Source organism: Strix aluco, chromosome W, assembly GCF_031877795.1.
Source record: "Strix aluco isolate bStrAlu1 chromosome W, bStrAlu1.hap1, whole genome shotgun sequence".
Classification (NCBI taxonomy): domain Eukaryota; kingdom Metazoa; phylum Chordata; class Aves; order Strigiformes; family Strigidae; genus Strix; species Strix aluco.
In genome coordinates this window covers 26,684,178-26,699,938 of record NC_133970.1, presented here as the reverse complement: position 1 = coordinate 26,699,938, position 15,761 = coordinate 26,684,178, and positions in this window count along the sequence as shown.

The following is a 15,761-nucleotide window of genomic DNA, read 5'->3' as shown; positions in this document are numbered from 1 at the left end:
CAACCTGAAACTCCTACTCCTGGGTCTAGACATTTAGAGCAAGGGCAGTTTAAATCTACCGAGACTGTTGCCCATGTACTTCCAGATGCCATCAAATAAAGCATCTGGGCAGCTATACCACACACGCAGTGCGCGGTGTTTACATAGCACATCACAAATTACAAAACTGGTAAGCTCTAGGCCATGGCCTGTGAGGAGAAAGTCTGCAAAGGGCACAGCAGCATCCTCCTTCTTTGGAAAAGACACAACATTTATGAGCTGTCTAGTCAGTGTGCTACAATTATGTCAGTTCCCCATCTTTTGGCTAAGAAGTACAAACCAGATTAGCAGCTCCAAAAGAATGTGGTCTGGGGGCAAATTAGCTTGAACTTGGCTCCCCAGCCCATATACCTGCCTGTATGCTAGAACCCTGATTCTTTTTTTTTTTTTTTTTTTTTCCAACTCCTGCCAATGATGTAAGAGAGCTGCCTGCTTGAAGAACAGGCAGCCAGATTAAGCTGCAGATCTGCTCACTTTTTTCCCTCTTGGACTATTGCTTTCACTCTGATAATGTTTTACTCCGATTTTCTTATTTAAATTGATTCATCACTGTTAAGAAAAAAAAAGCTGCTGAAGCTAGCCAAGGGCTTGTATCTATCACAGTATCTTTTGATCCTTGTCTACAGTCCTTAAAATACCAAGAGGATAGAAAGTTCTAAGCTGTCACCTTCTGATCACCAAGTCAAGCAGGCAAAGGTATACTGAATAATAAACGAGTTATGAAGAAGTGAAACAACATTTAAATAGATCATTATCTGGGTATCCAAACTGATAACGAGAACAATACCACCACTTCAAGTAGGAATCCACCTAAACTTTCTGAGCTTCTCTCAGCAATTCCTCTCCCTTGCCAATCTTCTATCTTTTCTAGCTTCTTCCTAATATTTGCCCAAGACTTAGCCACAAACTGAGTCTTTAATAATGCCTGCCCCACAGGGGTGGCAGGATCTATTCCTGAGTACAACTGTTATTAATATTCTGCCCTTGGGGAACTGACTCTCTTAATTCCTTGAATTATGATAATTCTTAAATTTGCCATGTGGGTTTGGTGGCCTGGGTCTTGATTATTCCAGTTGGGTTTTACCAACAGCCACTTCTGATCTGCTGTGGGACCCACTTGATGTTGCTGGTCCCAAAGTCTTATACCTGCCCTCCTGATCATATCTCATTCCTCCATAGTAAATAGAATTCCTAGGATAGATTGTAATTTATCCCAGGTATATAAATCTGGGCCAAGAAACTGGTCCACCTGTTTGGCTACGCCAAGCGGGTCCTCTAATAAGTTCCCCATTTCTTTTTTAAAAATCTCTCACATCTCCAGTGTTGAGGGGAACAGTGACATACCCCGCTCCTGGTTCCCCTTGTGCCCCCACTCCTGGCACAAGCATTTCTCTAAGGGGGTATAATCTCCCTTCCTTAACTTTGCTTCGGGTAACCCGCTGAGGGGGTCCGGGAGATTCAGGGTCAGAATCATTGGTTACAAGTATGAGCGGGTTAGAAGGGGGGGGGGGGGTGGTGCTCAGCACAGAGCCCCCTCGAGACAGTTTACTGCAGCCTGTCTCTGAGCAGAAGCCTAAACGCTAATTTGGGGCCGCTCGCTGCCCCCTGCTCCAGCCCCAACCCCCACCCCGGGGCAGCTGGGTGCTCGGGACAGGCCCTCCCGGCTGGGGAGTGGGCAGCTCTGCCCCCCCGCTCCCCCACGCTGGGCCAGGCTCCGCGACACTGCTCCAGGGCTCGGCTTGGGCACGCTGCTCAGGTCGGGCGGTGGCGCCCCGGGAACAAGCCCTGTCCCAGCTGGAGCCAGCAGGGGGAGGAGTTCAGCTGCCCCCTCCCATGGATTCAGAGGGCTTGCTTTCCCTCTGTCCCATCTTCCAGAGTGCCACTCACTCGCACTCTGGGATTATCAACCTCCTAGTGGGATATCCGGCAATTCTTCCTTGCCCCCACCCATGGATCCAGAGGGCTTGCTTTCCCTCTGTCCCATCTTCCAGAGTGCCACTCACTCGCACTCTGGGATTATCAACCTCCTAGTGGGATATCCGGCAATTCTTCCTTGCCCCCACCCATGGATCCAGAGGGCTTGCTTTCCCTCTGTCCCATCTTCCAGAGTGCCTTCTTTCACACACACACACGCTCCCCTTATTCATGACTCGCTCCTTCGCAGGCTACGAGAACTGCACTACTAAAGGGTCCGCACTCGGGTGAGCTCTTCGAGACCTCTCACTCATTCACACTCTGGGATTACCAACCCCAACCGAACAGATAACTGCACAAACGCAAATACTTACTCCTCCCCGGAGTCTTCGATCGGTCTTCGTGCACAAAATTTAAGGGGTTCTGCAGATTCTTTTGCTCACTCCCGAGTCCGAATTAAAAGGGGTTCGGATATCCAGCGTTTTGGCCACGAGATCCTCAGACTGGGGCTATCCGAAGATAGGGCACCTCCCCTATCTGGGGTTTCGCACCAAAAGATCTGGATCCGAGTCACGGCACCAAATTTGTTATAGATTAAAACTAATTTAGTGGGAAATAACCACTTCTCAATTTTTAGTGATCAATAATAAATTTATTAGCAAGCGGCGAGTGAGCAAAACAGCGCTGGGTGTGCCGGGAGTCTCTGCTCTACCAGGACACACACACCTGACCCGGCAGAACCGAGTCCCTTTCTAGTGTAGGCTTCATCCATATTCATGATGGGCGTACCCTGAGGGGTCTGCAAAGTTGTAAACAAGTTTTCGCGGGCTTTTCTCAGGTTTTGGCGGGCTTTTCTCAGGTTTCGGCGGGCTTGTCTCAGGTTTCCGTCACAGAAGGGGGGATGACTCAGCACAAGTGTTTTTGTAGTGGCTTGAAGATGGGGGCCATTTTAGCTCCCTTCTAACAACTGATTTTAACAATAGAAACTATATACATATATCTTATTTCTTATTTACATAAGAGAATTACAAAACTGTTCGGCCACAACATCCTGACTACAACTTCTTTTTCCCCTTGAGATTTGAATAACAAATACCATATATGTTTTATTACACCCAATTTTTGAATCTCGGTTAACTCCTGAGGGTTATATATCTTTTTCCCATAATCTACTTCTTGTTCCATTACATATAAACAACCTTTGAATTCAATTCAGTTTGTTCTAGATCAGGTCTTCTCTTTGTTTGTAATTCTATTACTTCAATGCAGTTGTGACTTAATTCACCCCTAGGATCTCCATATAAAAATTGAGTAGGGTTTTGAGCATCAGTTACTCTCAGTTCTAATTCTGGTGCTCTCATTAAGATAGTCTCATATTTCAATAGTCGACTATCAGTGAGCCATTTCTCAGCCTTTTGCTGCAGTACCCCACGCACATCATGAGGGGAAAACACTGTGATAATAGCTCCAAAAGTTACCTTTTGTGCCTCTTCAATCAGTAAGGCTGCTGCCACTAAAGACTGTAAGCATGTTGGCCAGCCCCTGCTTAAGGGATCTAATAATTTTGAAAAATATCCAATTGGTCTCTTCCAGCCCAATCTTGGGTTAGAACCCCATAAGCAGTTTGATTTGAGGTAGTTATAAATAATTGAAAAGGCTTTTTAACATCCGACAAACTTAACACTGGAGGCTCAGCCAGTGTTTCTTTTAGTTTCTGAAACTTATTCTCATCTCTTCTAACACGCACCTCCTGCGCTTCTCTTAACAATTCCTGTAGACCCCGCTCTTGCCAATCATCGAATTTTTCTAACTTCTTTCTAATATCTCCCCATAATTTGGTCACGAATTGAGTTTTTAATAAAGCCTCCCCCACCGGGGATGCATGCAGGGTCTACTCCCGAATACATTTGTAACTTTTTTTTTTTTTTTTTCCCTCGCTCTCCGCTTTATTCGCCGGCCGGGCTCCTCCAGCAGCGCGGTCAGACCTGAGCGCTTGGCGCAGCCCCCGCGGGGGTGCAGCCGCGGCCGGGCCCCCTCCCTGCGGCACCGCGGGGGGGCCGCGTCCTGGTGTGGGGTCGTGCCGCGGTCCTAAGGGCCGCCCTCCGCCACCAACGCCTTCCCAAACCTCTGCCCCACTATTTTCTAATTGTTTCTGCTTTTCTCGATTACGGGTTCGGCTGCTGGTGGAGGGGAAGGAGCGCTAGGTTTTGGTTCCTCATCCAGGAGTTTAAGATACAACCCCTTTGTTTTCTGTGCATAGGCCTCAATCCATAGGCGACAATACCCAGTCAATCCCAAAAACTTTCTTAATTCTTTCTTAGTTCCAGGGAGCGGTAGATTAATTATCCCTTGAATCCATTCAGGATTTATTTTTCGTCTCCCTTCTGTAATTAAATGGCCCAAATACTTAACTTCATTTTCTATATATTGGAGTTTGGCCTTTGAGACCCTTAACCCTTGTTTTCCCAGAAAATTAAGGAGTCCATCAGTGGCTATTTTCACCTCAGACTGCCCCTCCCCTGAGAGTAAAATGTCATCCACATACTGTAGTAACTTGACCCCTTCAGGTGGCTTAAATTGTTCCAGAGTTTGTTCTAATATCTGCCCAAATAAATTAGGGGATTCTGTAAATCCTTGAGGTAGAACAGTCCACCTCAACTGTTGTTTACGCCCTGTCTGGGGCAAAGGCAAATAAATTCCTACTTTCTGGATCTAATGGGCAAGCCCAAAAAGCATCCTTTAAGTCTGTAACACTGAACCATCTGTGTCCATGTGGTATTTTACTCATCAGAGTATACGGGTTTGGTACCACAGGATATCTCCTTTTGACTATTTCATTTACCTTTTTTTTAAGTCTTGTACTAATCGATAAGAACCATCCATTTTTTGAATTGGCAAAATGGAGGTGTTGAAAGGGGACATACAGGGTTCCAGCAGTCCATCCTTGAGCAACCCCTCAATTATTGGTTGAAGACCTTTCCACTCCTCTGCCGAAATCGGATATTGTTTCTGTCGTACTACGTCATGTCCATCTAATAAGGTAATTTTTTTAAGGGGGGGATTTTTAGTCCTCCCCTATTACCTTCTTTGACTCACACGATGGGGTTTATATCTACCTCATCTTTCTCTGTCAGAGTATTCATAGTAATAGTCATACACATTCTTTATAAGTGTGGATTTGTAATCCTAGTCGTATCACCAAATCCCGACCCAGCAGATTACTGCCTGCCTTTGGGACATATAACAGTTGTCCCACAACTGTCCTATATTTTTTTTTTTTTTTTTAAATACAGAAGCCGTGAACCCTTCCCCTTTTATGCCGGCCACCGACGCCCATTGGTCCGATAGCTCTAACCCCAAGGGAATATAATTTAAAGAAGTCTTGCTTGCCCCGGTATCACTCCCGGGGTCCCACCCTCCAACTTATCAAGGGGTCTTGGTGGGATTTATAGCTAAAGAATCCCTGACTCCTCTATTCTATGTCTTCAAAGTTCATGATTGGAATTACTTTAACTCTGGGCATTCTCTCTCAAAATGCCCCAGTCTCCCACAACGATAGCTTCTGGAGGCTTTTCATCCCCAGTTTCTTCCCGTTCCTCCTGTTCCACCTTTAAGGTAAAAAGGTGTTCAGTCCTTTGTTGGACCCAACAGGAGGTGTAGTCAGACTCCTCTTGTGAAAAAGGGGTCTTTGAACTCACATAGAAGTTTAAGTCTTGACATAATCAGTTCTCCGTTGACCCATATTTTGGCCAAAAAGCCTTACGTCCCAAAATGGGCTCCATTGTCCACACAAAAACACAATGTGTCATTTTCTTTTTGTCCTTCCCCTTTGTATTCGGAACGTTCCTCCATCATATCAACATTCTCCCCAACGGACTGTCCAGGGGAATGTTTTCAGGGACCTTCCATGAATTCCTGCTAAGCTTAGTCTTTTTTGTTCCCCATTTTCCCCGAGACTTCTGGTCGTTTTCCTCGTGGCACAGCAGAGTTGCCACTGCGGACTCCGCCCTCAGCCCGTACTGACGTACGGCTCACTCGCTCCAACCCACCAGAATCTCCCAGACCACCAAGGCAGTACTTAACAGTCCAATTTTCTTACCTTGGTCCGTGCACAGAGTTTGCCTGGTCTAACAGCGCTTTCCGGGGTTCCTCTTTTTTTTTTTTTTTTTTTATCCTTTTGCCCCCAGTGGTTCACAAGGCCTGTCTATATTATCAGTCTCAGGATCTCAGTCGGTCCCCGTGGACTCACCGTCGATGATTCGCGAGACCACCATTGAAATCAACAGGGCGCGCCTCCTCGCCCTCAACGGCGGAGACTCCCAGGCGACGACTTCGATCCCGGACGAGCCCCCAAATTGTGAGAAACGCTCAGTTGCCAATTATCAATGGCTCAGACAGGATGCGGTGTGAAGCACTCTTTATTACGTTCTTGCAAGACCGGGCACCCCATCAGGTGGACGCGCCTAACAGCCATTGTGCAATGGTTTATATCCCTTTCTCCCAACCGCGAGTTCCCTCCCCTGATTCCTCATTGGCTGAGTACTACAGGGTGTACAGACTTCCCAAACCGCCTACCGATACGCCCCTTCATGTATGTGTTCATACGTCGCATGTTCATGGAAATGAACCTTGGCTTTCTCCAGGGCGGAGAAGTTAATATGCATGAGCTCATCACGCAAGCGTACTAAGATGGAAAAGTTCGAAATTCAGGTTCCCCGAGTCTTTCGGTATCTGCATCCATCTAAAGCCAGTTCCAAGTACTGGGTCATCACAGTTGACAAAAAGACCACTTGTCTTCTAGCCCTAGGCCAGGGATTTCAATGGTTGTGAATTGCTCTTGTTGATTGCTTTGGTGAATCGCTCCTGCCCTTCCCATCAGGCTTATTATGCAAAAACAACATTCTTTCCCTTACACTAATATCTAGAATAAAACCTATTATCCATATCAGTTCTACAAATGCAAACTGCCTGAAAGCTCTTTTCCCCTCATTTTTATCTTCAGAAATAATATTTTCTAATTAGTAAGTTTGTTCTCTCCATTTATCAAAGGTGTTATTGTTCATATTGTTTCTTCCTTTTTTAAAAAAAGGCAGAATGAAAAAAAAAGGCAAGCACTTCCTTTGGCCTTTCTATTCCACCCTTCTCAAAATAATTATTTTGATGTTTCTCACCACTTAAAGAGGGAAATGGAGGAAAGAGCTAACACTGCTGTGTCTCCCTTTTAAAAACCTAGGAACTAGGAGCATATCTACACACTCAGGTAGAAACAGTAACAAATTTCCTCCACCACTGTCCCGATCCAATGTCAGGGAAGGTTTCAATACGATCCCAAGAGCGAGATTAAGACACAAATGAAGTCAAATGCCATATACCCAAAACAGGTTTTTATTATTAAAGAAGTGAAGAGGGGTAGCAATAGGACAGAATGGAAGGAAAAGGCAGAAATAAAGCAAGGATGCGGGATAGGGCTGCAAGAATTGTCACCACCATGGATCCAGCGGCGTCCCGTTGGTCCTCAGTCTTCAGTTCTTCGGTGGTGGGTGCACACGAATCAAGCTTCAATGATAGATGCACACAGATAAAATTTTCTGCTGTCTTTGTAAGCTCATCGTACCCGCTGATTAACATATCTGCTCGCCTTTAGTTTTTTTTTTTCTCTGGTCCAACAGGTTTTGTTGCATCTGGCTTCAGGGCAGGAACCTTTGCCTCTTGTCAGTTCGTTAGCAATGCATGCATGGGGTCTGGCCTACACAATAGAGCCACAAACGGCTACAGGATGGGGCAACTCAGCACACGTCTGCCCCTTTGAGGCTTGTCTAAAGAGTCCGGGACAATGCAACTGCAAAGAAGTGGGGGGGTGCGTCCTTCAATACACTCCCGCTTCTCTGGGCGACATCCCCCAGACCAATTCACAGGCCGCAGCAGCTTCTCTTGGAGGTTTGCGCAGACACAAGCAAGCTTTGAAGCAGTCATAGGACATTTCAGTCTCACAACCAGCAGTTCTGACTGTTACCGAAAATCCGGAATAAAGAACTTATCAACACCAATTTGATGCAGATAAGCAGACACTTCTTTATTGACGGCCGGGCGCGCAGGGGAGTGTTCTCACCAACAGCGCGCGCCAAGCACTAAAATCACACGTCTTATATAGAACTTACTCATATACAATTTCCAAGGACACAGTTTCATACACAAACACAATTCCCAAGGACACAGTTTCATACACAAACATAATTCCCAAGGACACAGTTTCCTTGGCAGGTACTTGTAAGCTGTTACGGTTGTTTCCCCCAGTTCCTATTAATCCTAGACTTTGACAACTACTTGTATTCTCCTGGTCCTGTATATATATATTATAAATCAACTTACAGATCAGTTTGTATTTGGTTACCTAGGTTCCAAACGTTTCTACTAAATGATTATGACCAATCTCTTCGGCCTTGGTATGGAGCTGTATAGGGGATTTTAAAGTAGCAGTCGGTTGCTGGTATAAACTACAACAAATAAAAAATTTTTACTAAATATTTCTTATGAGTCTATATTTCTGTTAAATCAAACACAGTTACTTCTACTTATTGGTAAATCGATAACATTTCCCCCCTTTGAAAGTGTTGAAAATTATTTCAATACTTTCACATTTTATTCATTTTCATTTTCAAAGTTAGTATTTGTTTCACCATATTTTGGTGGTGGACTATATTCAGGTGGCACATGTGGTACTTCTCTCATAATCCTTCGGTGTGCTGCAAGTCTATTAATAAACTGTCTTTTGAGACAGGCATAAATTAACATGATCATCACAAAGACAATTAACAGCAAAACCAAGGTCTTGATTAGGGATTTCAGCCAAGAGCTCAGGTTCCATCCTAATCCACTAAAAATCTTTCCCAACCAATCTTCGGACATATCTTCTCGAATTGTTTCTGTTTCTTTTTCGATTTTGCCTAAGAGATCTAAATCATGCTCTACATCCTGAGTGACATTAGGAATATGAATGCAGCAATGATCTAAGTTATCCTTGAGATATCCGCACACTCCATGCTCCTTTAGCAGAAGCATGTCTAATGCCATCCTATTCTGAAGTGTCATTTGGGAAGTTGCCTGTAATTGAATGTTTAATTCTTTAAATCCTTTCCTTGTGACATTGGCCAATTTTTCTACTTGTCCTGTTAACTGATAGAGCCATTCTCTGTTTCTATATGAAGCTATTGGGTTCAAAAGGGACGCTAAGGCTCAGCCAATTTTCACTCCTGTTGATGGTTCATTCCATGTGTCATCATCTGTCTCAGACCTCTTGGTTCGTTTTAATTTCAAATTTTCTAAGGGTCCTTTAAATGGCGATTTCTTCCAAATTGGACACAATGTCGGCATGCCTAAAGTAACTTGTTTCACCTTACCATCTACTGGCAAGTGAGTTGTCCAGGTTCTATCACTTAATGCCCAAACTAAATGTCCTGGACTCTGAATAGTAAATTTCTTACAACTAAAAGGTATCCTCTCCTGGGCATGAATATACTTGTCAAAGTGAGGTTATTATGAAAACCTCGACAGTAACAACCGAACATCAAAGCAGCTGCTAAGAGAGGAATTCTTTCACAGAATCACAGAATCACAGAATCAACTAGGTTGGAAAGGACCTTGAAGATCATCTAGTCCAACCATTAACCTAACACTGACAGTTCCCATCTACACCATATCTCTCAGCGCTATGTCGACCCTACTCTTAAACACCTCCAGGGATGGGGACTCCACCACCTCCCTGGGCAATCCATTCCACTGCCTAATAACCCGTTCTGTAAAGAAATACTTCCTGACATCTAGTCTAAACCTTCCCTGGCACAACTTATGGCCATTCCCTCTTGTCCTATCGCTTGTTACTTGCTTCAAGAGACTCATCCCCAGCTCTCTGCAACCTCCTTCAGGTAGTTGTAGAGGGCGATGAGGTCTCCCCTCAGCCTCCTCTTCTCCAGACTAAACAACCCCAGTTCCCTCAGCCGATCCTCATACGACATGTGCTCTAGACCCTTCACCAGCTTCGTTGCCCTTCTCTGGACACGCTCGAGTAATTCAATGTCCTTTTTGTAGTGAGGGGCCCAAAACCAAACACAGTAATCGAGGTGCGGCCTCACCAGTGCCGAGTACAGGGGTAAGATCACTTCCCTGTCCCTGCTGGCCACGCTATTTCTGATACAAGCCAGGATGCCATTGGCCTTCTTGGCCACCTGGGCACACTGCTGGCTCATGTTCAGCCGGCTGTCAATCAACACCCCCAGGTCCCTCTCTGACTGGCAGCTCTCCAGCCACTCCTCCCCAAGCCTGTAGTGCTGCTGGGGGTTGTTGTGACCCAAGTGCAGCACCCGGCATTTGGCCTTATTGAACTTCATACAGTTGGCCTTAGCCCATCGCTCCAGCCTGTCCAGGTCTCTCTGCAGAGCCTCCCTACCCTCAAGCAGATCAACACTCCCACCCAGCTTGGTGTCGTCTGCAAACTTACTGAGGGTGCACTCGATCCCCTCGTCTAGATCATCAATAAAGATGTTAAACAAGAGTGGCCCCAAAACCGAGTCCTGGGGCACACCACTCGTGACCGGCCTCCAACCGGATTTAACTCCGTTCACCACAACTCTCTGGGACTGGCCATCCAGCCAGTTTTTTACCCAGCAAAGCGTGAGATCATCTAAGCCTCGAGCAGCCAGTTTCGCCAGGAGAATGCTGTGGGAAACAGTGTCAAAGGCCTTGCTAAAGTCAAGGTAAACTACATCCACAGCCTTTCCCTCATCCAATAAGCAGGTCACCCTGTTGTAGAAGGAGATCAGGTTTGTCAAGCAGGACCTGCCTTTCATAAACCCATGCTGACTGGGCCTGATCCCCTGGTTGTCCCGCATGTGTTGTAAGATGGTACTCTGGATGAGCTGCTCCATCAGCTTCCCGGGTACCGAAGTCAAGCTGACAGGCCTGTAATTTCCTGGATCATCCTTCCGACCCTTCTTATAGATGGGCGTCACATTGGCCAGTTTCCAATCTGTCGGGACTTCCCCGGTCAGCCAGGACTGCTGGTAAATGCTGGAAAGCGGCTTGTCGAGCACCCCAGCCAGCTCCTTCAGCACTCTTGGGTGTATCCCATCCGGTCCCATAGACTTGTGTGCGTCTATGTGATGTAGCAGGTCACTGACTCTCTCCTGGATTGCGGGGGGATCGTTCTCCCAGTCTCTATCATCTGGCTGAGGGGGCTGGATTCCCTCAATACAACTAGTCTTGTTATTAAAGACTGAGGCAAAGAAGGCATTAAGTACCTCAGCCTTCCCCTCATCACTTGTTACCAAGTTTCCTTCAGCATCTAGCAGGGGATGGAGACTCTCCCTGGTCTTTCTTTTGCTATTGACATACTTATAGAAACATTTCTTGTTATCTTTGATTGCTGAAGCCAGATTAATTTCCATCTGGGCTTTGGACCTCCTGATTTCTGCCCTGCATAGCCTCACAGCCTCTTTGTAATCACTGTGAGTGGCTAGCCCCTTCCTCCAAAGGCTGTAAACTCTCATTTTCTCCTTGAGTTGCAGCCAAAGCTCCCTGTTCAGCCAGGGTGGTCTTCTCTGCCACCTGCTCCTCTTAGAGCACCTGGGGACTGCCTGCTCCTGAGCCATAAACACTTCCTTCTTAAAGAGCGCCCAGCCTTCCTGGACCCCTATACCCTTCAGGATCGTCTCCCAAGGGATCCTGTCAAGCTGGTGCCTAAACAAGACAAAGTCAGCCCTTTGGAAGTCTAGGATGTCAGTCCTGCTTAGCCCTTTCCTGGCCTCTCTAAGAATAGAGAACTCTATTATTTCATCATTGCTGTGCCCTAGTCGGCCTCCGACCGCCACATCATCCACCAGTCCTTCTCTGTTCACAAGGAGGAGATCTAGCAGGGCACCTTCTCTGGTTGGTTCTCTCACCAGCTGTGTTAGGAAGTTGTCCCCCACACATTCCAGGAATCTCCGGGACTGGTCCCGCTCTGCTGTGTTGTATTTCCAGCAGATGTCTGGGAAGTTGAAGTCCCCCACAAGAACAAGGGCAAGCGATCGTGAGATTTCACCCAAGTGCCTATAGAATATTTCATCCACCTCTGTGTCCTGGGTGGGTGGCCTATAGTAGATTCCTACTACAACATCTGCCCTGTTGGCCTTCCCCCTGATTCTAACACAAAGACACTCCACCCTGTCTTCACTGCACTTGTATTCAAGGCAATTATAACAGTCCCTAACATACAGTGCTACCCCACCGCCTCTCCTACCTTGTCTATCCCTTCTAAAGAGCTTGTAGCCATCAACTGGCACGCTCCAGTCATGGGAGGCATCCCACCATGTTTCTGTGATAGCCACAACATCATAATTTTCCTGTTTCATCACGGCTTCAAACTCCTCCTGTTTGTTACCCATGCTGTGTGCATTGGTATACATGCACTTCAGATGGGCTGGTGTTTTGCCCCCTTCCCCCTTCAAATCTAGTTTAAAGCTCTGTCAATGAGCCCAGCTAACTCCTGCCCCAAGATCCTCTTCCCCTTCTGGGACAAGTGCGTCCCATCTAACGCCCAGACGTCTGGTGCGCTGTATACCAACCCATGATCGAAAAAACCAAAGCCCTGACGGTGACACCAGTCTTGAAGCCACGAATTCATCTGCTGTGTTCTTCGGTGTTCATCCTCATCCATCCCCCCAACTGGAGGGATGGAGGAGAACACAACCTGTGCCCCCGACCCCTTGATCAGTTTCCCCAAGGCCCTGAAATCTCTCTTCATTAATTTAATACTTCTCCTGCTAATGTCATCGCTACCTACCTGAAAAACTAGAAGAGGGTAATAGTCCTTGGGTTTAACTAGAGAGGGGAGTCTTCTTGTGAGGTCCTTGATGCGGGCCCCAGGGAGGCAGCAGACTTCCCTATGATGCGGGTCTGGTCTGCATATGGGGCCTTCGACACCCTTCAGAATGGAGTCCCCCACTACAATGACTCTTCTGGGGTTCCTTTCAGAGCTGGTTTTAATACCTTTTCTAGAGTGACCTGGCCTTGGTGGTCCTTGGTCTTCCTCATTGTTTGTCTCATTCTCTTCCTCCATGTCTTCATTCAAAAGTTCCAGGGCCCCGAATCTATTGTGAAGGGGCACCATGGAGGGTGAGGGAGGTTGGGAGAGAATTTTCTTGCCTCCCTGAGCAGGGACCTGTTTCCAGTCTCCCTCATCTCTTAGGTCCCCTCCTTCTGCCTGATAGCATGAGGGTGAGGGATCACCTGCCTTGCCTGGAGCCTCTATTTGCTCCTGTTGATTCATGGGTGCCAAGGTGGAACTCCACCAATCAATCTCCCTTTCACATTCCCTAATACTTCTTAATCTCTCGACCTCTTCTTTGAGTTCTGCCACCAGGCTGAGCAGGTCATCCAGCTGGTCGCAGCGCACACAGGCGCTGTCACTGCGGCCCTCCAACAGCACTGACAGGCTCAGGCACTCCCTGCAGCCTGGGACCTGGACTGATGCATGTTTGCGTGGTTGCTCTGTCTGGGTTGCCACGTTCTTGCTGGTGGTGCTTTTGAGGCGAGTGGAGACCATGGCTCAGGCTACCGGTGGCTGACAAGTACTATTAACCGGTGGTTTACAGGTACTGTCTGATCACCCTGAGCTCGGTGGGCAGCGACCTGGTCGCTGCCCTCCCACAGGGTTCTTATCACCGAATTAACGGTGGGTGGTGCTGGTTCCACCCACGCTAACTAGGAAGCCCTCCCAGCTTGTTACCGAGGGGTGGGTGTGAGCTGCTCTCCTCGGCGAGTGACCGTTGGTGTGTTTACACCTCGCTCGAAACAGGCGCCACCGGCCCTGGGCTCTGCCCACAGCCCACGCCTCCTCAGCTGCCTGCCCACCGGCTTGCCAGTCTCCTTAGAGCCGGCTAGCTGCCTTTCTGTCTCCAAAAAGATTCAAAAGTCCCCCCAAAAAAAGCTCCTTTCCGGTCCCTTTTGCCGCGAAAACCCCCCAGTACGGGCTTACCTGCACTGGAGCTGCTCTCCTCGGCGAGTGAATTATTAAGTTTTCATTGCTGCAATCATATACCTTTTCACACTTCCACCATGGTACTACATGTTCCTTTTCTATTCGTGTAGTACCTTTATCTACTACTGAAGGAAGAATTGCGAATGCACCTTTAATCCAAGTACCGTCCCAAGTGAAACACCAGGGAGTTCTTATGTTCCAGGTTGGTCAAATTCATAGTTAAAATTCCCCAAGAAATAGATTCACCTACTGCTCGTGGTACTGGTAAACAAGCAGTAATCTGTGTAACATTCTGCAAATTAGCAAATCCCTTAATCAATCCTAACATCAAATTTTCCTCAGTCATTTCTTTGGGAATGTTGATCAATTGTTCTGTGTCTTGTTGTCTTTTGTTTCTCACCACCGAATCAGTCCACACCAGTGTCACCTGCCTAGCTAACACAAGGAGAATAATCACAAACTGATATGAAAAATTAGACATGTTTCAGAGTCAGTTTTAAAGTCTTTGGGTCACGGCTAGTAATCTTCCATGGAGTGGGCGCCTTCTTCACCCGGGTATAGTGTATCCAAGCATCTGATTCTGCAATCTTGATAGCCGTAAAGGTGGTTAACAGTATCTGGAAAGGTCCCTTCCAGCATTCTTGCAGAGGTTCAGAAGTCCACGTCTTCACATAGACATAGTCTCCTGGTTGAAAGTCATGTACAGGATTTTCAAGTGATAATGGTCTGTTCCACACTATCGCGCTCCGAATTGCAGTCAAAGTTTTTCCTAAAGAAAGTAAATAGTTATACACATCTTGTTTCCCTTTCACATGCATATTTGGATTTGGTTCTGGAGATTCATAAGGTTTCCCATACAATAATTCATAAGGACTGACTGAGGTTCCACTCTTTGGTTGTATTCTAATTCATAACAATGCCAATGGAAGCGCTTGAGGCCATTTTAAATTAGTTTCTTGACAGATTTTACTTATTTGTCTCTTTAAGGTTTGATTCATTCTTTCTACTTTCCCACTGGATTGTGGCCTCCATGAAGTATGCAAATCCCAAGTGATACCCAAAATTTTGCTAATATTTTGGACTACTTCTGCAACAAAGTGTGGACCTCTGTCAGAGGAAATTCCAATAGGAACTCCAAACCTTGGAATTATTTCTTGTAGTAACCACTTTACTACTTTTTTTGCTTGTGTGGTGCGACAGGGAAAAGCTTCTGGCCATCCTGTAAAAGTATCAACCCCCACCAAGATGTATCGATACTAATTTTGCCTAGGTAATTCTGAAAAATCTACTTGCCAATAATCTCCAGGTTCCGTACCAGATTTTAACCTACCCATTTGAACTCTTTTCTTGATCACTGGATTATTTTTCAAACATACTTCGCATTTTGCAGTTACTAATTTAGCCATATCCATCATCTTCACTGATATAACTTGTTTTTGTAAAGATGTTACTAGAGCTTCTGCTCCCCAATGACATTCTTGATGTTTGGTTTGTATTATTTCTCTCATTAATGAAGGTGGAACTACTACTCGTCCATGAGGAGTTATCCACCATCCAGCTAAATTTTTCTTGGCATTCAGAAATTGACCTAGTTTCTCATCTTCCCCTGAATATTTTGGCTTTTCTTTAGGAAGGGTTACTGTCTTGGAGGGAATTAATGCCATTTGGAATGTTCGTTCCTTTGCTATTTTCCTTGCCGTTTGGTCAGCCAAATTATTTCCAACAATTTCTTTTGTGTTCCCAATTTGATGTGCTTTACAGTGCATGATTGCTACTTGATCTGGTTTTTGAACTG